Raw genomic sequence first — 26,245 nt, 5'->3', positions numbered from 1 at the left:
TAGACAATAGGGATAATTAATCCTGAGGTAAATAGGGTTCGTAAAAAGCCTGTGAGCCAACATTACTTAGCACAAGGCAATTTCCCCAATATAAAGCATTTATTACGTACAGTAATAGGGAATCTATTTTAATTGATGTTAGATGAGATGGATGATGTTCAACGTTACACATTATAACTAATAAATAATTAATAGAGATTGAGAGTGAATTTCCCAAAATCTGTTTTGGGGTCAAATTGGTCTATTCGGCCATCAGATTTGTTATGGTCTGAATACACGAGGTCTCCTAGGACTGTATCCAACTCCTGTCAAGCTCTTTAATGCCAAGATAGCATTACTAATGTAAAACTGACATATCTGGCTATAGGTAAATAGATGGTAGCTGGTATATAGCCAGCCTGTTTAATAACACACTACGGTGCTTAAATTTTTATTTTTTTATAAAAACAAACAAAAATGATCTTTTTTTGGTGGAAGATGCCTTCTGTCTTACAATCTGTAAAACAGCGGTCACCATTTAAAAAAAAATGTGAATGCAGCACAGTGGTGTATTTATTCCAAAGCGGAGAGAAAGGGGAATTAGACGGCCTCCAGAGTCAGAGGACTACTCTACAACAACAGCTTCTCCTCAAGGGAGATGGGATAAACTAGATAAACTGGAAGGGATAGCTTCCAGGATACCTCTGAGATTTGCACTTAAACATGCAACAAGCACTATAGATTTTCCAGAATTATTATGGTTACTCATGTAGCTCATGTCGGTTGCTTACCCTATGTACATGTTCCCCATGCTTTATTTCAATTTGGACTCTCTTGTCCCGTTTTCACCATGTAAGGCTACTTTGACACTAGTGTTAAAGTTTTCCTTGTATTGAGTTCTGTCATAGGGGCTCAATATGGGGAAAAAAATGCTTCAGTTTTGTCCCAATGCATTCTGAATAGAAAGCAATCCATTAAGTATGCATCAGGATGTCTTCAGCTCAGTCCCTTTTACGGTATTTGGCCGGAGAAAATACTGCAGCATGCAGTATTTTCTCCGGCCAAAATTCCGGAACACTTTCCATTGAAATGTATTAATGCCAGATCCGGTACCTAGTGTTCTGGAAAAATCTGTTTTTCTGGATGACACCGGAGAAACGGATCCGGTATTGCAATGCCTTTGTCAGACGGATCCACATCTGGATGCGGAAACAAATGCTATCCGTTTGCATCCGGATTTCCGGATTCGGCAGGCAGTACTGGCAACGGAACTGCCTGCTGGAATCCAACAACGCTAGTGTGAAAGTAGCCTTCCTGTTCCTGTATCCAACCAAACCCATGATGCACTTCTCCTTTCCCTGCCAGAGCTCCAGCACTACCCCTAACAACGCCCAGCTAGTTTATAGACCCAGCTACTATAGACACTCCCCTTTCACTGCCCATGACATCACAGGAAATAAGAAAGAGCTGCATGGTCATGGTCATGTGACCACAGCCCAGACCAAGAAATAGGAGCAATAAAGGTAAAAGAAAAACATTACTAAATTACAGCTTCCTTCATAAATGATGATTGATGTTGATGTTGAAGAATTGTTGATGCAAACCGGAAAACCCTTTTAGGCGCTATATTTTATTCAAGCGTTAGGGCTCATGTGCATAGCAAAACCACTTGTGCCTGAAAGTCGGCACATGCAATCTCTATGGGTTAGTATAACAGACATGTAACCGTGGCTGAGCGTGAGCCATTAGCCAAATTGGTATTGTCCCAAAATTTTTATTCCAAACTGTGCAACAAGGCATGATTTCCCGCATCAGTGGCTGCAAATCTTGTTAACAGAGAGAACAAAATAGATTGAAAAAGGTACAGGTATATTCTTGGAGAAGCCTGCTGTAGACTGTGTAAAACTAGGGTTGATTACAGGATTTATAGAATTAGTACAGTGTAAGGATGTGGAGTAAGGGACCTTAAATGTATTACTCTACTATGTTGTAAATTGTATAATTACTGCAACATTTCACTTTGGTCAGTAGATGGCAGCAAAGGATAATATGATAAAAGCCTACATTAGGGCTGCCTATCAAAGGAATACTAATTTAGTTTGCAAAGTTGGAAAATAGCTAATTTATGGGCTGTTTTGGACCGTTACAAGTGTGATAGCAAACTAAATATGCAGGTTTCACACTGGACTTAGCAAATTACTTATTGCATCACACCATCCCTGTGTAAGGGGAGGAGGTTCCTCTAGAAGCAGGAAGTGAGCAGACGGAGGCTGTGCTTGGTTCTGCTGGAAACCACAAGGAATCATCTCTGCTGAATCTGAATGGGAATGGACCGGCTCACGGTGGAGACTGGTGACAGCACGAAGGGGAGGTTTGCAGTGACGACCCCAGGAGTGTCGTGTCTGTAGGATCCAGTTATGGAGTGGACCAGGAAAAAATAAAAAGCACCAAGAACCTGCTCAAGGAACTGTAAGTGCAGCTTTGCCGCGTCACATTGCACCACACTGTTGAAGTGGCATTTGGACATACAATAATGCTCCAAGTACAGTTACAGGTACAGGTTGCAAGCTAATGCATAGCCCTAAGGGACTCATACGCTGACACCTTCCTATCTCACTGACTGCTCATAGGGTGTTATATGCTGTGAGCTGGAGTAAGGATTAAAGTTACAAGAGACATACATAATTTCCCAGTGGATTACAAATAGTATTGCGCAATACTTAGGGTTCACCCCAACGAGGAACTCGTCCAGGAACATACAAGTGCAGCTAGGCTGCTTAATAAACTTTGGGGAAACCATCACATTTACTGGTTTATTGTTAGACAGTGTTACATTTACTGTTGGTTTATTTTCTGTGTACCAATCTGTTTTATATATTCTCTGCTTCTTGTTCACTACATTGTTCAGTAAACTCAACTGCTGGGAAAGAACTATTGCCTGTGTGGCATCGTGTACCCTCTGTACCTGTGGGCCCAGCCCTTCGTTTTCTTTCAACAGGACAGTGGACATTTTCAAAGAAGTGCAAATTAGTTTTCTGGAAATCCTAGATGCTAGAGAGGTGTTTTCACTCATTACAGCTCTATGCTTTGCTTTGGAAACAGACTATATATTTTATATATATATATATATATATATATATACACAGTTGCAAGAAAAAGTATGTGAACCCTTTGGAATTATATGGATTTCTGCACAAATTGGTCATAAAATGTGATCTGATCTTCATCTAAGTTACAACTATAGACAATCATAGTCTGCTTAAACTAATAACACACAAATAATTAAATGCTACCATGTTTTTATTAAACACACCATGTAAACATTCACAGTGTAGGTGGAAAAAGTATGTGAACCCCTAGCCAACTGGAGTCAAATAAATGAGATGACATTGGAGGTGTTGGTTACAGCTGCCCTGCCCTATAAAAAACACACACCAGTTCTAGGTTTGCTTTTCACAAGAAGCATTGCCTGATGTGAATAATTCCTCGCACAAAAGAGCTCTCAGAAGACCTACGATTAAGAATTGTTGATTTGCATAAAGCTGGAAAGGGTTATAAAAGTATCTCCAAAAGCCTTGCTGTTCATCAGTCCATGGTAAGACAAATTGTCTATAAATGGAGAAAGTTCAGCTCTGCGGTTACTCTCCCTAGGAGTGGCTATCCTGTAAAGATGACTGCAAGAGCACAGCTCAGACTGCTCAATGAGGTGAAGGAGAATCCTAGAGTGTCAGCTAAAGACTTACAAAAGTCTCTGGCATATGCTAACATCCCTGTTAGCGAATCTACGATGCGTAAAACACTAAACAAGAATGGATTTCATGGGAGGATACCACAGAGGAAGCCACTGCTGTCCAAAAAAAACATTGCTGCACGTTTACAGTTTGCACAAGAGCACCTGGATGTTCCACAGCAGTACTGGCAAAATATTCTGTGGACAGATGAAACCAAAGTTGAGTTGTTTGGAAGAAACACACAACACTATGTGTGGAGAAAAAGAGGCACAGCATACCAACATCAAAACCTCATCCCAACTGTGAAGTAAGGTGGTGGGGGCATCATGGTTTGGGGCTGCTTTGCTGCGTCAGGGCCTGGACGGATTGCTATTATCAAAGGAAAAATTAATTCCCAAGTTTATCAAGACATTTTGCAAGAGAACTTAAGGCCATCTGTCCACCAGCTGAAGCTCAACAGAAGATGGGTGTTGCAACAGGACAACAGTTGCAAGAAAAAGTATGTGAACCCTTCGGAATGATATGGATTTCTGCACAAATTGGTCATAAAATGTGATCTGATCTTCATCTAAGTCACAACAATAGACAATCACAGTCTGCTTAAACTAATAACACACAAAGAATTAAATGCTACCATGTTTTTATTGAACACACCATGTAAACATTCACAGTGCAGGTGGAAAAAGTATGTGAACCCCTAGACTAATGACATCTCCAAGAGCTAATTGGAGTGAGGTGTCAGCCAACTGGAGTCCAATCAATGAGATGAGATTGGAGGTGTTGGTTACGGCTGCCCTGCCCTATAAAAAACACACACCAGTTCTGGGTTTGCTTTTCACAAGAAGCATTGCCTTGATGCCTCGCACAAAAGAGCTCTCAGAAGACCTACAATTAAGAATTGTTGATGTCACGGATGTAGAAGGGGAGAACACCAAAAGACAACAAGAAGGAAAGGAAAAGACTCTAGGCCTCACCGCTAGGGAAGGAAAAGGGTCACCACCTATAAAACCCTGTTCCTGGCCCTAACTCCTATCCGTATGGGCACCTCTCGATGGTAGAGATGCCCATACACAGGAACCTAGAAAACCCTGGTGGCCCTCGGATGCCCTAATGGTAATGACAGGGCAGAGACTACCCGCTCCTTCCCTGGTGAAGGAACCAGCATCTCGCTGAGGCCTAGTAAACAACAAAGGTGGGGGGGAATACAAAATGCAACAAACGAAACACTTAACTTCTGAGGCTGATGGATGATGGATGAACAGGACTTCAACTAGAACCACACTCCAGCTCTTCCAAAAACCAAATGAAGCTATCCAGAGCAAGGAGTGATGGGTAAAGTCAGACTAAATAGGGGGAGGTAAAGGTCACATGATCCACACCTGAATCTGCGAGAGATGAGATCGACAGTCGAACTACTCCCAGGGTGCCCAGCAAGCACCGTACAGTGATGTCCCTCGAACACCTTGTAACGTAATTCGGAGGGAACAAACAACTTCCCCTTAGGACAAGAGTCCGGAGCATCCTCCTGTGCCTCCAACACCCTGGCCTCGAGATCAGGATAAAGAGCGGATATAACCACCCCTTCAGATAAAATGGGACTAGGGTCATTAGACTCACCCCCCCCCAGGAAAGCTACATGACAAAGCATCCGCCTTGACATTCTTAAACCCAGGGCGGTAAGTGACGATGAAGTTAAATCTGGTGAAAAACAATGACCATCTGGCCTGCCTTGGGTTCAGTCGCTTAGCCGACTCCAAGTAGGCCAGATTCTTGTCATCAGTAATTACCGTAATAGGATGAATTGCTCCTTCCAACCAATGCCGCCATTCCTCGAACGCCAACTTAATGGCCAGCAATTCCCTATTCCCCACATCATAATTTTTTTCAGCAATCGAGAGTTGTTTAGAGAAAACAGCACATGGGCGCCATTTACTGGGTGAAGGACCCAGCGACAATATTGCTCCTACCCCTACCTCAGACACGTCAACCTGTCACGGGGAGCCAAAGGCGCACTCGGTCTCCCATCAGCCGCAGACCTGCTGCTTAGCTTCGGGAGCGAGGATCTGTGTTTGGCCTCATTCCCAGGGCGGCTTTACTAGCTGGGAGGCTCCCTGCTCCTGGGTCTGCCTTGAGCGCTGAACTGATCCCTCGGTGCTCGACTTGTCTGTCGGTCATGTGACGCTGGCCACGTTACATGACCCTCAGACCCCACTATAAATACAGGCAGCCTGCTGACCACAGGTTGCCTGTTAATTCTAGGTACCTGGCTATTTGTTGGACTACTGAATACTCACCTGATCCTGTTTTCTGACGATCCTTTGCCTGCTCCTCCTGTACTGCGCATCCCTCCTGGTATTGTGACCTCGGCTCCCACCTGACCATTCTTTGCTTAACCCTTTGTACTGCGTAGCTCTCTTGGTTCTGACCCGGTCCATTCACGTTCCGTATTTTGTCTTGTCTGTCTTCCCTGCACATATCCTAAGTAAGGGACTGTCGTCCAGTTGTCCCCTGTCATCAGGACTCGTGAGGCAAGTAGGCAGGGCCAGGGGTGACGGTGGAGCGCAGTGGTCACTATCCTTCCCCCTGTGTGTGTGTGGACGTGACCGTTACACAACCTTAACAATAAATGGCTGAGACACGTCTGGTTGCACCAGAATAGGGGCTGAAGCAAAACATTCTTTCACAGCAGAAAAGGCCTGTACTGCCGCATCAGACCAGATAGAAATATCAGCACCCTTCCTAGTCATGTCTGTTAAAGGTTTAACCACCAATTAATAGTTTAAGATAAATTTATAGTAGTAGTTGGCAAACCCCAAAAACCGCATAAGCGCTTTCAGATTTTCGGGTCAATCCCAGTCCAACACGGCACGGACCTTCTCGGGATCCATACGAAAACCTTCCTGTACAGCAAATACACACTTTTCCATCTTAGCATACAACTTATTCTCTCTTAGGATCTGTAACACCTGTCTCACATGATCCTGATAAGTCTCCATATTAGGCAAATAAATTAGTATGTCATCAAGGTATACAACGACAAACCTCCCCACCAGATGATGAAAGATGTCATTGACAAAGTGTTAAAAAACCGCAGGAGCATTGGTTAACTCAAAGGGCATGACCAGGTTTTCAAAATGACCCTCAGGGGTATTAAATGCGGTCTTCCACTCATCCCCCTCCTTGATCCTTTCCAGATTATATGCCCCCCTCAGATCCAATTTAGAGAACACCTTGTCACCGACAATCTGACTAAACAAATCCGGAATCAAAGGAAGGGGGTAAGGATCACGGACGGTAATACGATTGAGCTCACGGAAGTCCAGACATGGTCTCAGGGTACCATCCTTTTTCTTTACAAAGAAAAATCCAGCAGCCACTGGGGACTTGGATGGTCTAATATGTCCCTTTGCCAAACTCTCGGTGATATACTCTGGCATAGCCTTTCTTTCGGGTTCCGAAAGATTATACAACCGAGATTTGGTCAATTTAGCTCCGGGAATAAGATTGACGAGACAGTCATACTCCCAGTGCGGAGGCAACTCCTGATAACCACTCTCAGAAAACACATCAGAAAATTCAGAAATGAACGAGGGTACAGTTTTAGTGGTAACCATAGAGAACGATGCATTAAGACAGTTGTCCATGCAAAAATCACTCCAATCGATGTTAGGGTTATGTTTGCTTAACCATGGTAAGCCCAACACCAACGGAGCAGGCAGACCCTCTAACACAGGCATCCTCAAACTGCGGCCCTCCAGCTGTTGCAAAACTACAACTCCCAGCATGCCCAAATAGCCTACAGGTATTAGCCTATAGCAGAGCATTGTGGGACTTGTAGTTGCATAGGCTCATCGTAAGGCACAACCACCCGTGTCTCTCCACCATAAGTGTCAAAGGAAGCAGTACCCTTATTGGACAGTACGTCCTGAAGGTGAGGACCCCTAGATCTCTCCCTCAGGCGTCTATCAAGACGTACAGCAAGGGACATAGCTGCTTCCAATGACTCAGGATTTTCATGAAAAGCCAATGCGTCCTGCAGTCTCTCAGAGACCCTGGCAGAATTAGCTACGGAGAGCAGTATCGTTCCACTCTGTATCTGTCACCGCCAGCTCTCTGAGAAGGTCTGGTAGGCGTTCTTCTGTATCTCTTGCATGATGTTCTTTGTTTTGGTTTCACTTTGTCATCTCTTTTCCTTCTCCCAGCTGTCACCTATTCACACTAATTGCCTCCCTTTATATTCCCTCCCATACTGCCTCACTTTGCGGTTTATACTACTTCCTGGATTGAAGTGATCACTGCTGGAGACTTCTGTTACTGCTTGTTCAGATAAGTCCTTTCTTGTATTGTGTTTCTTTGCTGGCTTGATTCTAGGTGACCCTGACTCCCTCCGTATTAAGTGCAGGGAGCCGGTGGTCGTGTCCCCTCACTATTATAGGGTTTTCAGGTGTCATACAGTTTAGGTACGAGGGCATGCAATCGTCTACCTCTGAGACCTTTTGTATGTGCTTAGCAGTCAGGGTGAGCTCTTAAGGTTTTACAGGGGTCACCTTTATGCTCCTTAGTTTGGGATCAAGCCAGTCGGATGTTTATACATAACTTCCAGCTATCTGCTATATCATCCGTGACAGTATCCCCTAAATTCAGAGCAATAGGTCTCCGCAGAACGTTCTCCCTGCCGCAAACCCCGTAACTTGGTCTCGGCCTGAGAGATCCAATCCCGGTCATCATAGATAAGACCCAAGGCTCTAAAGAATTCATCTACCGACCAGAGGGACGGTGATCCGGTCGGCAGAGAAAAAGCCAAAGATTGGGCGTCCTCTTTAAGCAATGAAATAATCATACCCACATGTTGACACTCATCACCAGAAAAGTATGGACGCAGCCTAAAGTATAATTTACATGACTCCCTGAACTGGATGAAATTGTCACTACTCCCGGAAAACCTGTCCGGGAGAGCTACCTTCGGTTCAAGGCAGGCCTGGAACCCACCACCGGAACTAGCAGTCTGTGGACTCTGAATCTGCAAAACCATCGCACGGAGGTCTGCTACCTCCAAAGTCAGATTCTGCAGCTGTTCGACCAGTGCAGTCATAGCATCCATAGCTGCACAGATCAGAACAAAAAATGGCGATATAGGCTCTGGATAATGTCACGGATATAGTAGGGGAGAACACCAAAAGACAACAAAAAGGAAGGGAAAAGACACTAGGCCTCACCGCTAGGGAAGGAAAAGGGTCACCACCTATAAAACCCTGTTCCTGGCCCTAACTCCTATCCATATGGGCACCTCTCGATTGTAGAGATGCCCATACACAGGAACCTAGAAAACCCTGGTGGCCCTCGGATGCCCTAATGGTAATGACAGGGCAGAGACTACCCGCTCCTTCCCTGGTGAAGGAACCAGCATCTCGCTGAGGCCTAGTAAACAACAAAGGTGGGGGGGAATACAAAATGCAACAAACGGAACACTTAACGTCTGAGGCTGATGGATGATGGATGAACAGGACTTCAACTAGAACCACACTCCAGCTCTTCCAAAAACCAAATGAAGCTATCCAGAGCAAGGAGTGATGGGTAAAGTCAGACTAAATAGGGGGAGGTAAAGGTCACATGTTCCACACCTGAACAGGAGGTGTGGGCATACAAGCAACACACAGACAAAGTGAAACCAAAACTAAAAGAGGCTGTCAGATCACTAATGTGCAGATAATCTTTCAGACCTTCTAAAACCTGTCACCGGTGTGACAGTTGACTTGCATAAAGCTGGAAAGGGTTATAAAAGTATCTCCAAAAGCCTTGCTGTTCATCAGTCCACGGTAAGACAAATTGTCTATATAAATGGAGAAAGTTCAGCATTGCTGCTACTCTCCCTAGGAGTGGCCGTCCTGTAAAGAAGACTGCAAAAGCACAGCGCAGACTGCTCAATGAGGTTAGGAAGAATCCTAGAGTGTCAGCTAAAGACTTACAAAAGTCTCTGGCATATGCTAATATCCCTGTTAGCGAATCTACGATAGGTAAAACACTAAACAAGAATGGATTTATTGGGAGGATACCACAGAGGAAGCAACTGCTGTCCAAAAAAAACCCATTGCTGCACGTTTGTTGTTTGCACAAGAGCACCTGGATGTTCCACAGCAGTACTGGCAAAATATTCTATGGACAGATGAAACCAAAGTTGAGTTGTTTGGAAGAGACACACAACACTATGTGTGGAGAAAAAGAGGCACAGCTTACCAACATCAAAACCTCATTCCAACTGTGAAGTATGGTGGTGGGGGCATCATGGTTTGGGGCTGCTTTGCTGCGTCAGGGCCTGGATGGATTGCTATCATTAAACAAAAAATGAATTCCCAAGTTTATCAAGACATTTTGCAGGAGAACTTAAGGCCATCTGTCCACCAGCTGAAGCTCAACAGAAGATGGGTGTTGCAACAGGACAACGACCCAAAGCATAGAAGTAAATCAACAACAGAATGTCTTAAACAGAAGAAAATACCCCTTCTGGAGAGGCCCAGTCAGAGTCCTGACCTCAACCCGATTGAGATGCTGTGGCATGACCTCAAGAAAGCGATTCACACCAGACATCCCAAGAATATTGCTGAACTGAAACAGTTCTGTAAAGAGGAATGGTCAAGAATTTCTCCTGACTGTTGTGCACGTCTGATCTGCAACTACAGGAAACGTTTGGTTGAAATTATTGCTGCCAAAGGAGGTTCAACCAGTTATTAAATCCAAGGGTTCACATACTTTTTCCACCTGCACTGTGACTGTTTACATGGTGTGTTCAATAAACAGTAGTCCACACTGTCGTGATCTAGGCGAGTGCGCTTATCGGTCACGATCCCCCTTGCTGCGCTGAACGTCCTTTCTGACAGGACACAACAAGGGGCAAACCAAGAGTTCCATGGCAAATTGTGCCAGCTCTGGCCACAGGTCAAGCCTGCACACCCAGTAGTCCAGAGGTTCCTCACTTCTCAGAGCGTCCACATCAGCCGTTAACCCGATGTAGTCAGACACCTGTCGGTCTAGGTGTTCCCTGAAGCTGGATCTGGAGGGTGGCTGTCGATGGGTTGGTTGCAAGAATTATCTCATATCCAAAGTGACCAACTTTCACGGTCCCTCCGGTGAGAGAGGTGAGAAGATTGGATAGACTTGCTGCACATGAGGCTATCTGACAGGTCTCTCTGTATGTTGTTGTTTGGCAGGATCTCACCTCTCCTCAGGTGCCGCTCGTTATGTGATGAGGCTCTATTTAGATCCGCCTCACACTGCTGACCATGCGGTTGATAGTTTCTGCTTGGAGTTGCTAGTGCTGGTTTGTCTTGGGTCTCCTGTTTCTCCATACATCTCTAAGCTAAGTACTTGTTGCCTTCGCTGTTTCCTATTATCTGGTGTATGTTGTTTATAGGCCTCAGGGAGACGCAGGTTCCTTCATTCTGGAAGGAACCAGATGTTTCTTCCCCTGCTACCATCCTAGGGCTCGTTCGTTTTAGCAGGGCTTTAGGTATCCAGTATATGAGTATTTCCACCATCAGGATCTGCTCATACTGGCAGGAGTTAGGGAAAGGCCTAGGGATTACTAGGAGGTCACCATCCCTCTTCCTTAGCTTTTGAGGCCTAGATTGTTGCTTATTCGTTGTGATGTGTATTTGGTGTTTTCTCTTCCCCTTAACCTGTGACATTTTAGTAGTTACAACAGAAAGCGACGTGATAAGACACTTGTCAAGGCAGAAATCACTCCAATCAAGAATCTGTCTCGCTTGCCAATCGATAGAAGGGTTATGTTTGGTTAACCATGCTAAACCTAACACCAGAGGAGCAGGCAAACCCTCCAGCACAAAACATGAAAAGGATTCAATATGAGAATTTCCCACCTTTAGGCGAATGTCCTGCACCATTTGAGACAGACACTTTTGAGAGAGAAGGGCGGAATGAATCGCAAACACAGAAATATTTTTGTCTAATGCGCTTGTTGTCAAACCATGCATACGGACAAACTGGCCATCCACTAAGTTAACCCCTGCCCCACTGTCAATAAATACTTCCATTTCCACAGTTTTGGAATCTAGCGCCATCTTGGCAGGCAGGAGAAATTGGGTACTACCGGTAAAAGAAAAAAGTACATTCTCAACTTCCCCATCCACACTATCAAGAGTGAGAAGAGGACTAGACACATTAGGACTTTTTTTTTTCCTTTTCACCTTGATATTTAACGTAAGGACATACGTTAACAAAATGTCCTCCCTGACCACAGAAAAGGCAAAGTCTTTTCTTAAACCTAAAGTTTATCACCTGGTCCAGGTGTGACCTGACCCAATTGCATTGGCTCATCACCAGACACGAGCTCGAGTGTCTCTTTACCCAGAGTGTCAGAAGAGACTGCTTCCCTGTATGATAATACATCCCGAGCGAGAGGAACTTTAGATCTCTCCCTCAGGCGTCTATCAATACGCACCGCCAGAGACATTGTCGCCTCCAATGACTCTGGATTTGCGTGAAATGCAAAGGCGTCCTTCAGTTTCTCAGACAGTCCTTGACAAAATTGACTACGGAGAGCTGGGTCATTCCACTCCGTATCAGTTGCCCACCTCCTAAATTCAGAGCAATAGGACTCAGCTAAACGCTCTCCCTGCCGCAAGCAACGCAACTTAGATTCGGTCAGAGAAACCCGACTGGAGGGATTGTGAGCCAGTCGGCAAAGAGAAAGCCCAAGACTGAGCGTTACCTTTCAGCAACGAAATAATAATCCCCAGTCTCTGACTCTCGTCCCCAGAAGAGTTAGGACGCAGTCTGAACTATAATTTGCACGATTCCCTGAACCGAACAAAGTTGTCACTTCCCCCGGAAAACCTATCCGGGAGAGCAACCTTCGGTTCTGGGCAGGCCTGGTTCCCGCTGTCAGAACCCACCGCCTGTGGTCTCTGAAACTGTGCAACGGCCGTGCGGAGGTCAGCCACCTCCAAAGACAGCCCCTGCCTACGATCGACCAGTGCAGAAACAGTATCCATAGCTGCACTGAAAAAACAAAGGATAACGGTTTGGGCCGTTGATAATGTCACAGGTTAAGGGGAAGGGAAAACACCAAATACACACCACAACGAATAGACAACAATCTAGTCCTCAAAAGCTAAGGAAGAGGGATGGTGACCCCCTAGTAATCCCTAGGCCTTTCCCTAACTCCTGCCAGTATGAGCAGATCCTGATGGTGGAAATACTCATACACCAGATACCTAAAGCCCTGCTAAAACTGATGAGCCCTAGGATAGGTAGCAGGGGATGAGACATCTGGTTCCTTCTAGAATGAAGGAACCTACGTCTCCCTGAGGCCTAGAAACAACACACCAGATAATAAGAAACAGCGAAGGCAACAAGTACTTAGCTTAGAGATGCATGGAGAAGCAGGAGATCCAAGACAAACCAGCAACTCCAAGCAGAAACTATCAACCACATGGTCAGCAGTGTGAGGCGGATCTAATGAGAGCCTTATCACTGATAACGAGCGGCACCTGAGGAGAGGTGAGATCCTGCCAAACAACAACATACATAGAGGAAAACAGAGAGACCTGTCAGATAGGTCTCTCTGGTTGCCACCCAGTACTGGTCCTTGCCCTTTATGCGTTTTATACGGGGGTCCCTCTTCAAACACTGAAGCATGATGGCCCCCATTTGCACTTAATTGGAAGCGGTGGAGTGCCCTGGCTTCTGCTCATCGCCCAGAAGAATGTCATCCTTAGTCTCCTCCCCCCAGCCATGGACAACACCAGGGATCCCCGAAAAGTTTAAAGTCCCCCTCAACGCCTGCTCTTCTTGCTACTCCTCCTCCTCCCCCCAGCCACCATCCTCCTCTGTCTCCTCTTTAGACTCCTGCTGACTTGTCTCAGATGAAGTAGCCCCCCTGGAAATTCATTCAGCATTGTGACTTCCTCATCTTCCAGCTCTTGCTTCTCGACGGCTTGATCAATGACATGACGCAATGCACGCTCCAGAAAGAAGGCATAAGGAACGATGTCACTGATGGTGCCCTGGCTGTGACTGACAAATGGACACAGAAGTCTGCATGCGTCGCAGCCACTGGCGCGTTGAAAAGAAACCAAGCTCCCCAGAGCCTGTCCTGCTGCAGAGTTCGTACAGGTAGTCGTTAACGGCACGGTGCTGCTGGATCAGCCTATCAAGCATATACAAGGGGGAGTTCCAGTGCTTTGGGCTTCCACAAATCAGACGTCTGACGGGCAAATGGTGTTGCCGCTGAATGTCAGCAAGGCAAGCCATGGCCGTGTAAGATCTTCTAAAATGGCCAGAGATTTTCCTGGCCTGCCACAAGACGTCCTGGACCCCGGGGTATTTGGCAACGAATCACTGCACGACGCTCAGCAGATTGGCACCATTGTCGCACACCACTTTACCAACTGATAAATTGAGCGGGGTTAACCACTGATCGGCCTGTGACCGCAGAGCTGAAAGCAGTGCAGGACCGGTGTGGCTCTTGGCTTCCAGGCACAACAGCCGCAGCACAGCATGGCAACGTCTCACCTGGCACGTCGAATGGGTTCTGGGGAGCTTGGGGGGCGCAGTGGAAGAGGCAGTAGCAGTGGAAAAGGAGGAGTCAGCCGAGGAGGAGACCGAGGATGGAGTAGGAGGAGGAGAAGAAGAGGCAGGCCTGCATGCAATCCGTGGCGGTAACACCAAATCCACACGGGAGCTACGGGTTACATGCTTGACGGCCGTCAGAAGGTTCACCCAGTGGGCAGTAAAAGTTATGTACCTTCCCTGCCTGTGTTTGCTAGACCACATGTCTATGGTCAGATGTATCTTGGCACCGACACTGTGTGCCAGAGATATATGGTGAGTTGTCTGTGAGTCGGACTTCACGCTCCTGTAATTCGCCCACTGGCCCCTGGTATTGCCTGTACGGCACAGGTAGGTGAGTGTTAGGACCCGAGCTACTTAAAGGGAGTCTGTCATCAGCATTTCACGTTTGTAACCCTTCCCATAGCTTTCAAGCATGCTTACAGTTAATAAAAAGTTACCTTTAGCATCAATCCTGGACTTATAAAACCGTAAAAAAACATCTTTGTAGCATATGCAAATGAGGGCTCGGAAGTGCCCAGGGGCGGCATCGCGCTTCCTTTCGGTGACAAGCCTGTGAGATCCAGCCCCCTGGATCTCACAGGCCGGAAGCTGTATGAGTAATACACACAGTATTACTCATACAGCCAATGCATTCCAATACAGAAGTATCGGAATGCATTGTAAAGGATTAGACCCCCAAAAGTTCAAGTCCCAAAGTGGGACAAAAAATATAGTGGAAAAAAAGTTTAAAAAAATAAAGTTTTCCCCCCAAAAAATTTTAAATTTCAAGTAAAAAAAAATAAAAATTTCATTTTTCCCAAATAAAGTGAAAACAAATAGGTAAAAAATAGGGGGGGGGGGGAGAATACATATTGGGTATTGCCGCGTCCGTATCGACCGGCTCTATAAACATATCACATGACCTAACCCCTCAGATGAACACCGTAAAAAATAAAAACTGTGCTAAATAAACAATTTTTTTGTCACCTTACATCACAAAAAGTACAACAGCAAGCGATCAAAAAAGTGTTTGCCCACCAAAATAGTACCAATCTAACCGTCACCTCATCCTGCAAAAAATGAGACCCTACCTAAGATAATCGCCCAAAAGCTGAAAAAACTATGGCTCTCAGAATATGGAGACACTAAAACATGATTTTTTTTTTTGTTTCAAAATGATATTATTGTGTAAAACTTACATAAATAAAAAAAAGTATACATATTATATATTGCCACGTCCGTATAAAAATACCGGCTCTATAAAAATATCACATGACCTAACCCCTCAGATGAACACCGTAAAGAATTTAAAATAAAAACTGTGCTAAATAAACCATTTTTTGTCACCTTACATCACAAAAAGTGTAATAGCAAGTGATCAAAAAGTCACACGCACCCCAAAATAGTTCCAATAAAACCGACATCTCCTCCCGCAAAAATCATACCCTATCCAAGATAATCGCCCAAAAACTGAAAAAATTATGGCTCTCAGATTATGGAAACACTAAAACATGAATTTTTTTGCTTCAAAAATGAAATCATTGTGTAAAACTTACATAAATAAAGTATACATATTAGGTATTGCCGCGTCCGTATCGACCAGATCTATAAAAATATCACATGACCTATCCCCTCAGATGAACACCGTAAATTTTTTTTAATAAAAACTGTGCTAAATAAACCATTTTTTGTCACCTTACATCACAAAAAGTACAACAGCAAGCGATCAAAAAGGCGTTTGCCCACCAAAATAGTACCAATCCAACCATCACCTCATCCCGCAAAAAATGAGCCCCTACCTGAGACAATCGCCCAAAAAATAAAAAAAACTATGGCTCAGAATATGGAGACACTAAAACATGATTTTTTTTGTTTTAAAAAAGCTGTTATTGTGTAAAACTTACATAAATAAATAAAAAAGTATACATATTTGGTATCGCCGCGTTCGTATGGACCGGCTCTATAAAAATATCACATGACCTAACCCCTCAGATGAACACCGTAAAATGTTTTAAATAAAAACTGCTAAATAAACCTTTTTTTGTCACCTTACATCACAAAAAGTGTAATAGCAAGCGATCAAAAAGTCACACGCACCCCAGAATAGTGCCAATAAAACCGTCATCTCATCCCGCAAAAATCATACCCTACCCAAGGTAATCGCCCAAAAACTGAAAAAATTATGGAAACACTAAAACATGATTTTTTGGCTTCAAAAGAAATCATTGTGTAAAACTTACATAAATAAAAAAAAGTATACATATTAGGTATCGCCGCATCCTTTTTTGGCTGTTAACCCTTGCTTTGTAACTGGAAAAAAATTATTAAAATGGAAAATCTGCCAAAAAAGTGACATTTTGAAATTGTATCTCTATTTTCCATTAATTCTTGTGGAACACCTAAAGGGTTAACGACGTTTGTAAAATCAGTTTTGAATACCTTGAGGGGTGTAGTTTCTTATATGGGGTCACTTTTATGGAGTTTCTACTCTAGGGGTGCATCAGGGGGGCTTCAAATGGGACATGGTGTCAAAAAAACCAGTCCAGCAAAATCTGCCTTGTGCCCGTACAGTAGTTTACGACCACATATGGGATGTTTCTGTAAACTACAGAATCAGGGCCATAAATATTGAGTTTGGTTTGGCTGTTAACCCTTGATTTGTAACTGAAAAAAAATAAAATTTAATGGAAAATCTGCCCAAATTTTGTATTTTTTTATAAATTAAAATGAATTTTTTTGACTTCATTTTACCAGTGTCAGGCTGAGGGTATTGTGGCAGCCTGCGAGACCTGCGCTTGTGCCAAGGTCCCTCATTCACGGCCATCGGGTTCTCTCCTCCCGTTACCCATTCCTTCCCGTCCTTGGACGCATCTGTCCATGGACTTCATTACGGACCTGCCTCGTTCCTCGGGGAAGACTGTGGTTCTGGTGGTAGTGGACCGTTTTAGCAAAATAGCGCATTAACTTCCCTTTCCTGGGTTACCCAATGCTAAGACGTTGGCGCAAGCGTTTGTTGATCACATTGTTAAATTCATGGCATTCCTTCAGACATCGATTCTGATAGGGGCACGCAATTTATTTCCAGGTTCTGGAAGGCCTTCTGTTCTCGCTTGGGGATTCAATTGTCGTTCTCTTCTGCTTTTCACCCGCAGTCGAATGGTCAGACCGAACGCGGCAATCAGAATCTGAAGACATATCTGCGCTGTTTTGTGGCGGAGAATCAGGAGGATTGGTATTCTTTTTTGTCCCTTCCTGAGTTTGCTTTAAATAACCGTCGCCAGGAGTCCTCTGATAAGTCACCATTTTTTGGTGCATATGGGTTTCATCCACAGTTTGGGACATTCTCTGGAGAGGGGTCTTCTGGTTTACCTGATGAGGAGAGATTTTCCTTGTCTTTGTCATTTATTTGGCAAAAGATTCAGGGTAATTTGAAGAGGATGAGTGAGAGATATAAGCGTGTGGGGGATAAGAGACGTGTGCCTGGTCCGGACCTGAATGTGGGTGATCTGGTGTGGTTGTCTACAAAGAATATCAAACTGAAGGTTCCCTCCTGGAAGTTGGATCCTAAGTTTATTGGGCCTTACAAGATCTTGTCCGTCATCAATCCCGTTGCCTTCCGTCTTGATCTTCCTCAGACTTGGAAGATCCATAATGTTTTTCACAGGTCCCTATTAAAACCTTATGTCCAACCCACTGTACCCTCCTCTTTGCCTCCTCCTGTTGTTGATGGTAATCTTGAATTTTAGGTCTCTAGGATTGTGGATTCTCGCATTATCCGCTGTTCTCTCCAGTACCTCGTTCATTGGGAGGGTTATGGTCCTGAGGAGAGGATGTGGGTCCCAGTGGCGGATATTAAGGCCACTCGTCTCATCAGGGCTTTCCATAGGTCTTATCCTGAGAAGGTGGGCTCTGAGTGTCCGGAGTCCACCCATAGAGGGAGGGGTACTGTCACCGCCAGTTCTGTGAGAAGGTCTGGCAGACATCATTCTCTACCTTTTGCATGATGTTCTTTGTTTTGGTTTCACTTTGTCATCTCCTTTCCTTCTCCCAGGTGTCACCTATTTAGACTAATCGTCCCCCTTTATATTCTCTCCAATACTGCCTCACTTTGCGGTTTATACTACTTCCTGGATGAAGTGTTCACTGCTGGAAGCTGCTGCTGCTGTTTACTCAGATAAGTCTTTTCATGTATTGTGTTTCCTTGCTGACTCCATCCGTATTAAGTGCATGGAGCCGGTGGTCGTGTCCCCTCATTATTATAGGGTTTTCAGGTGTCACACAGTCTTAGGTACATGGGCATGCAATCGTCTACCATTGAGACCCTTGCATGGGCATAGCAGTCAGGGAGAGCTCTTAGGGTTTTATAGGGCTCACCTATATGCCCCTTAGTTTGGGATCAAGCCAGTCAGACATTTATTCATAAGTTCCAGCTATCTGCAACATCATCCGTGACACTGTCTGTCCGACAAGACATCTGTCACTACCACCTCTCCATCCGTCATGACTCCTGTCACTTCCACCTGTCCGTCCATCAAGACAATTGTCCATCCGTCAAGACACCTCTCACTCCAGCCTGTCCGTCCATCAAGACACCTGTCAGTCCAGTCTGTCCATCCGTCAAGACACCTGTCACTCAAGTCTGTCCGTCCCTCAAGACAACTGTCACACCAGCCTGTCCATCCGTCAAGACACCCGTCACACACTCCCAAGTTACATAAAAAAAATAATAACCCTGTCACTACGTGTACCATCCTCCTGTGTGTACATACTCGTGTCCTGTGCTTGAGTGGCACCATTCTGTAAAATATAAGTCTCTTATGCCCCATGTGGATTTGTGCCACCTATACCTGTAAAATAATACATTAATTAACCCCTTTTCTGCCCCAGTATGGATATTGGCACTACTCTGTGCCCCATACTAGACCCCTGGCTCATCGCCAGCCATCTAAGCTAACCGTGACACCTGTCAATAACTGCCAAGTGACTCGGGAGTTTTTATCCTATCCTAAAAGATATACAGTATTTTAGTTTGCTGCTCTTTTAAAAAAATATATATAAAAAAAGACAAAAAAGATCTACGTTAGTTTACAGTTTAAAATCACTAAATGGCTTTTCACTTCCGAAGAAGCATATGCTGTGCTTTTGGAGGACACTGACTTCAACACTGGAGATGGAGTGACATTTTCAGTTTCATCTTCCTCAGATGATTCATCTAATGATGAACCCCCTTCGTAGGGGTAGTGCGCAGTCGCAGCCCCGTACAAGTGACTCTTCATGGATCCCTGCAGATAACTATGTGCCCCAGATGCCTGAATTTACAGCCACTCCAGGCATCAATGTAGATACCACAGGTTTCAGTGAAATTAATTTTTTCCAATTATTCTTCACTGATGACCTAATTAACTTGATGGTGGAACAAACAAATATACTGTATATGCAGAGCAATTTATTGCCTCCAATCCAGACAGTTATATGGCAAGGATCCACAAATGGACCCCCTACTAGTATTAAGGCTGATATCAGCCTGTATTTGTGGGCAGGGCGTAAGTTCCCTATATATATCCGTAACTCCTACCCACCAGGGGTGTGTCTCACTTACCTCCGTGGGAGGAGCCACATCTTCCTGCCGTCACATGCAAGCACCACGGTCGTTTCAAAGTTCGGTTCACTACACGGTATAGTGCAATACTTTGTGTTTCGGGTCCGTCACCAGGTAAGTACTTGCACACGGCATACTTACGGGCACGGGTCGGTCCCCCTTCTCGCAAATGGCGTGCGGTTCACGGTAGAACGCACACGTGACTGCCGGGCCTCCGGAGGCATCTGTTTTTCTTTAGTGCGCTTCGCTGCACAACGCTTCGTTCCTGAGAGAGGTCTTCGTCTCAGGTAAGTTCCTGGAGCACGGTGGTCCCGCATATTCACGGTCGGCACCAGCGCTCCCCTCACGAATATCCTGCGGTCCAAGGTGGAACGCACCCACTTCCGCCCGCCTCCCTAAGGCACTCCAGCAGAGCACCGATCGTTTCCCTCCCACAAAAGTCCACCGTTCCCTCTGGAGCACGCACCCCTATCATTTTCTTGCGCAGGTTAGCAAAGGCGTCACAGGTGGAAGCAGGGTGTGCGCCGGGTACCCCCAGAGCTCAGCCTGTGTTGTTGGCAAGAATTAGGGCTCATTCGGGTTGTTTTTGGGCTGGGGCTGCGCCGTGACATGGAGGCTGTGCCACGCTGGATTCGGTGGTTGTTAGGGGGGTCGCAGTGTCAACAGGTTCAGGGCTCCACTTGCGCGCGGCCTTAACATGAGTCAACAGGGAAGAGTGAAGGCGGTTAAATTGCCACATGCCAGTAGTATTGTCACCTGGATTGCCAGGCCGAGTTAAGTATTGTATGTCACCTGGATCGCCCAGGTTCAGCTCGCTCTTGTGGCTACACCATGTCACTGTCTTGTCACCTGGCTCGCCCAGGCCGAATTGAATGTTGTGTGTCACCTGGATCGTCCAGGCCAAGTTTCATGTTTGTGTGTTACCTGGATCGCCCAGGACGAGTTAAATGTTGCATGTCACCTGGATCGACCAGGTTCCGCCACTGTAGTTTGCACGCAATATGCCATTGTATGTTACCTGGATCGACCAGGTTCAGTCATTTCAGTCAACATGCAAAAATGTCATTTGTCTCGTTACCTGGATCGTTCAAGTCGATTTGAAGGTTATGTGTCACCTGGGTCGCCCAGGTTCGGCTGCTGCTCATTCCACGCTATATGTCATGATTTGTTATCAGGTTTATCCAGGCTAAGTCTTTCACATGTCCCTTCAGGTTATTCAGGCTCAGTCTCTAGTTAGGAGTCCCCTGGACCGTCAGGAGATCTTGCGGTCCTCTGCCTACCTCCACGGTTACAATATTGAGTCAATCAAACAAAAAAAACAAAAAAAAACAGAGATGCACAATGTAGCAGAGGCGGCACAGGTAAGAAGCAGTGGGCACATTGGGTGCCGGCGGCAAGTAGGGCAGTGGCAGCCCGGCACCCAGCCTGTGTCTGGGGCAATATTGCAAAATATATACTTATTAACTTGACAAACACAACAGGTCGGTTAAGGTTCATTTGGAACGTGCGGGCATGGGTTGCTTCATAATATGGAGGCGGGGCCTCACAATGCCAGCAGGTTCCAGGGGTCCACGATTGCACGTAATAGGCTCATCGCTTCCAACACATGTCCTAGCCGGGAGGATTTGCCAGTGACGAGTGAACAGTCTCAAACAGGCTCGCACGTTATCCGGTCCGTCCGAAGTTCAGCCGCTGCAAATACCGGCTCTGTCATTTGTTTTTCGCCTGGACCGTCCGGGCCGAGTTCAATGTTGTATGTCACCTGGATCGTCCAGGCCGAGTTCAATGTTGTATGTCACCTGGATCGTCCAGGCCGAGTTCAATGTTGTATGTTACCTGGATCGTCCAGGCCATGATAAATGTTGCATGTCACCTGGATCGCCCAAGTTCAGCCGCTGCCGTTACCAGCCATGTCTTTGTATGTCACCTGGATCGTCCAGGCCGAGTTAAATGTCATATGTCACCTGGATCGTCCAGGCCGAGTTTAATGTTGTATGTTACCTGGATCGTCCAGGCCGAGTTCAATGTTGTATGTTACCTGGATCGTCCAGGCCATGATTAAATGTCATATGTCACCTGGATCGTCCAGGCCGAGTTCAATGTTGTATGTTACCTGGATCGTCCAGGCCGAGTTCAATGTTGTATGTTACCTGGATCGTCCAGGCCGAGTCCAATGTTGTATGTTACCTGGATCGTCCAGGCCATGATAAATGTTGCATGTCACCTGGATCGCCCAGGTTCAGCCGCTGCCGTTACCAGCTATGTCTTTGTATGTCACCTGGATCGTCCAGGCCGAGTTCAATGTTGTACGTCACCTGGATCGTCCAGGCCGAGTTCAATGTTGTATGTCACCTGGATCGTCCAGGCCGAGTTCAATGTTGTATGTTTCCTGGATCGTCCAGGCCGAGTTCAATGTTGTATGTTACCTGGATCGTCCAGGCCATGATAAATGTTGCATGTCACCTGGATCGCCCAGGTTCAGCCGCTGCCGTTACCAGCTATGTCTTTGTATGTCACCTGGATCGTCCAGGCCGAGTTAAATGTCATATGTCACCTGGATTGTCCAGGCCGAGTTTAATGTTGTATGTTACCTGGATCGTCCAGGCCGAGTTCAATGTTGTATGTTACCTGGATCGTCCAGGCCATGATAAAATGTTGCATGTCACCTGCATCGCCCAGGTTCAGCCGCTGCAGTTACCAGCTATGTCTTTCTCTGTCACCTGGATCGTCCAGGCCATGTTAAATGACGTATGTCACCGGGACCGCCCAGGTTCAGCTACTGCCGATAGCATGCCATGCCATTAATCTTGTCTCTTAGATCACCCAGGACAAGCTAAATGTCTGGGTGACAACTGGACCGTCAGGCCCAACTGCTGCTGTTACCACGCTATATGTCATGTTAAAGCTGCCACACCCCACTTCAGTCTATCCAGGCTCGGCCTTTAGTTAGGGGGCTCCTGGACGGTCAAGGGGTCTCGTGGTCCTCATCCGATTTCCACGGCTACGTTATTCAGTCTCCTTAATGTTCCCCTCAGATTCCGAGAAGTATCTTCCGGCCACTATCGTTCTCAAATCAGACAAAGCCTCCACAAGGTAAGAAACGCGCAACAAGGGTAAAGGCGGTTTCAGCAGCGAAACATCTCATAAGACAGTCGTTAGCTCCAAACACGACCAGGAATTACAGAGCTGGGTTGAAAGCGTTCGATAGTTTAGACTTCTCTATACTCAGGGCAGTTGGGATGAAATATTTTACATATTGGCGTTCATAGCTTTCTGTTTCTCCCAACAGAAGCTTTCGTCCAATGCCATCAGGATTGAGCCAGCAGGCCTCTAACACCACGTCATACGTAGTAACCCAGGTCGCTCTTCCAAAGATATATTAAATATAAAAATAAATAAAATACAAAGCAGGCTTCCGCCCGCAGACGGCCAGTGTCCAGCGAGTTGTTCAGGGAATTGTCTTCTGCACTGGACGGCAACCCTTTTGGGCCTTTTTCCAGCGGTAATTCAAGCGGCCATGTTTCCATGGCTTCCCCCAGCTAGGGGAGTTCACTAGCAGCTCTCTGGGACACGGCTGTCTCCGCGTAGAACAGCTGTCTTGGCATAATAACCACTACATACTCCGTATCCCATTGACCAAGACAAATCAGACGGGGCCGCCCACGGAAGTTAAATATTTCGCACCCAGAATAAATGGTGCCCAGTCCAGATCCTCAATAAATCAATGTCCCTGTTGCAAACAGCACCTCCTGACAGTCCTCTCCTGCCCTCCAAGAACAAGCCCCTCTCTTAAACCAATTCACGTCCCTCATCCGCTCCCTGACAGCAGGTCTTGGGTTCGACTCAAGAGTCATTTCGGGCCATTCATTCCACATCGGGGCAGCATCGTCAGCTCAAAACACCAGGTCCCCGCTCATGTTACCCGATCAACGGGGCGCTGGAAATCGTCTTGTTTCAGCAGGTACGTTCCCAGTCCACACAGGGAGATCTCTCAGGATTTTCAGTCATTAGCGTTATAGTTCATGCGTGTTGGGAAAAATATGAATAAATTGGTCTAGTCAACATAGTGTCCTTGACTTTTTGCCCTCTCCAGGCCTACCCACGCCCGTGGCTCCAGGCACAACTCAGCCATATAGTTCAGGTTTGGCATGTCTTACCCACGACCAATACGTTTTCAGCCCTGCCCATAAGTATTAAGGCTGATATCAGCCTGTATTTGTGGGCAGGGCGTAAGTTCCCTATATATATCCGTAACTCCTACCCACCAGGGGTGTGTCTCACTTACCCCTCCCTCCCATCCCCTTTTTTTCACACACTCCAATAGGGTACGCCCTCTCCAGGCCTACCCACGCCCGTGGCTCCAGGCACAACTCAGCCATATAGTTCAGGTTTGGCATGTCTTACCCACGACCAATACGTTTTCAGCCGCTGCCGTTACCAGCCATGTCTTTGTATGTCACCTGGATCGTCCAGGCCGAGTTAAATGTCATATGTCACCTGGATTGTCCAGGCCGAGTTTAATGTTGTATGTTACCTGGATTGTCCAGGCCGAGTTCAATGTTGTATGTTACCTGGATCGTCCAGGCCATGATTAAATGTCATATGTCACCTGGATCGTCCAGGCCGAGTTCAATGTTGTATGTTACCTGGATCGTCCAGGCCGAGTTCAATGTTGTATGTTACCTGGATCGTCCAGGCCGAGTCCAATGTTGTATGTTACCTGGATCGTCCAGGCCATGATAAATGTTGCATGTCACCTGGATCGCCCAGGTTCAGCCGCTGCCGTTACCAGCTATGTCTTTGTATGTCACCTGGATCGTCCAGGCCGAGTTCAATGTTGTACGTCACCTGGATCGTCCAGGCCGAGTTCAATGTTGTATGTCACCTGGATCGTCCAGGCCGAGTTCAATGTTGTATGTTTCCTGGATCGTCCAGGCCGAGTTCAATGTTGTATGTTACCTGGATCGTCCAGGCCATGATAAATGTTGCATGTCACCTGGATCGCCCAGGTTCAGCCGCTGCCGTTACCAGCTATGTCTTTGTATGTCACCTGGATCGTCCAGGCCGAGTTAAATGTCATATGTCACCTGGATCGTCCAGGCCGAGTTTAATGTTGTATGTTACCTGGATCGTCCAGGCCGAGTTCAATGTTGTATGTTACCTGGATCGTCCAGGCCATGATAAAATGTTGCATGTCACCTGCATCGCCCAGGTTCAGCCGCTGCAGTTACCAGCTATGTCTTTCTCTGTCACCTGGATCGTCCAGGCCATGTTAAATGACGTATGTCACCGGGACCGCCCAGGTTCAGCTACTGCCGATAGCATGCCATGCCATTAATCTTGTCTCTTAGATCACCCAGGACAAGCTAAATGTCTGGGTGACAACTGGACCGTCAGGCCCAACTGCTGCTGTTACCACGCTACAGTATATGTCATGTTAAAGCTGCCACACCCCACTTCAGTCTATCCAGGCTCGGCCTTTAGTTAGGGGGCTCCTGGACGGTCAAGGGGTCTCGTGGTCCTCATCCGATTTCCACGGCTACGTTATTCAGTCTCCTTAATGTTCCCCTCAGATTCCGAGAAGTATCTTCCGGCCACTATCGTTCTCAAATCAGACAAAGCCTCCACAAGGTAAGAAACGCGCAACAAGGGTAAAGGCGGTTTCAGCAGCGAAACATCTCATAAGACAGTCGTTAGCTACAAACACGACCAGGAATTACAGAGCTGGGTTGAAAGCGTTCGATAGTTTAGACTTCTCTATACTCAGGGCAGTTGGGATGAAATATTTTACATATTGGCGTTCATAGCTTTCTGTTTCTCCCAACAGAAGCTTTCGTCCAATGCCATCAGGATTGAGCCAGCAGGCCTCTAACACCACGTCATACGTAGTAACCCAGGTCGCTCTTCCAAAGATATATTAAATATAAAAATAAATAAAATACAAAGCAGGCTTCCGCCCGCAGATGGCCAGTGTCCAGCGAGTTGTTCAGGGAATTGTCTTCTGCACTGGACGGCAACCCTTTTGGGCCTTTTTCCAGCGGTAATTCAAGCGGCCATGTTTCCATGGCTTCCCCCAGCTAGGGGAGTTCACTAGCAGCTCTCTGGGACACGGCTGTCTCCGCGTAGAACAGCTGTCTTGGCATAATAACCACTACATACTCCGTATCCCATTGACCAAGACAAATCAGACGGGGCCGCCCACGGAAGTTAAATATTTCGCACCCAGAATAAATGGTGCCCAGTCCAGATCCTCAATAAATCAATGTCCCTGTTGCAAACAGCACCTCCTGACAGTCCTCTCCTGCCCTCCAAGAACAAGCCCCTCTCTTAAACCAATTCACGTCCCTCATCCGCTCCCTGACAGCAG

The 26,245-nt window shown here is 46.2% G+C and overlaps 1 protein-coding gene across 1 annotated transcript in view; it reads right to left on the bottom strand.

Annotated features, from left to right (window-relative positions):
* LAMB4 (laminin subunit beta 4) overlaps positions 1-26,245 on the bottom strand; it is a 158,880-nt gene that overhangs the window by 248 nt on the left and 132,387 nt on the right. The window lies entirely within an intron of this gene.

Source organism: Bufo bufo, chromosome 1 (assembly GCF_905171765.1).
Source record: "Bufo bufo chromosome 1, aBufBuf1.1, whole genome shotgun sequence".
Classification (NCBI taxonomy): domain Eukaryota; kingdom Metazoa; phylum Chordata; class Amphibia; order Anura; family Bufonidae; genus Bufo; species Bufo bufo.
This window is presented reverse-complemented; position numbering and strand designations above follow the sequence as displayed.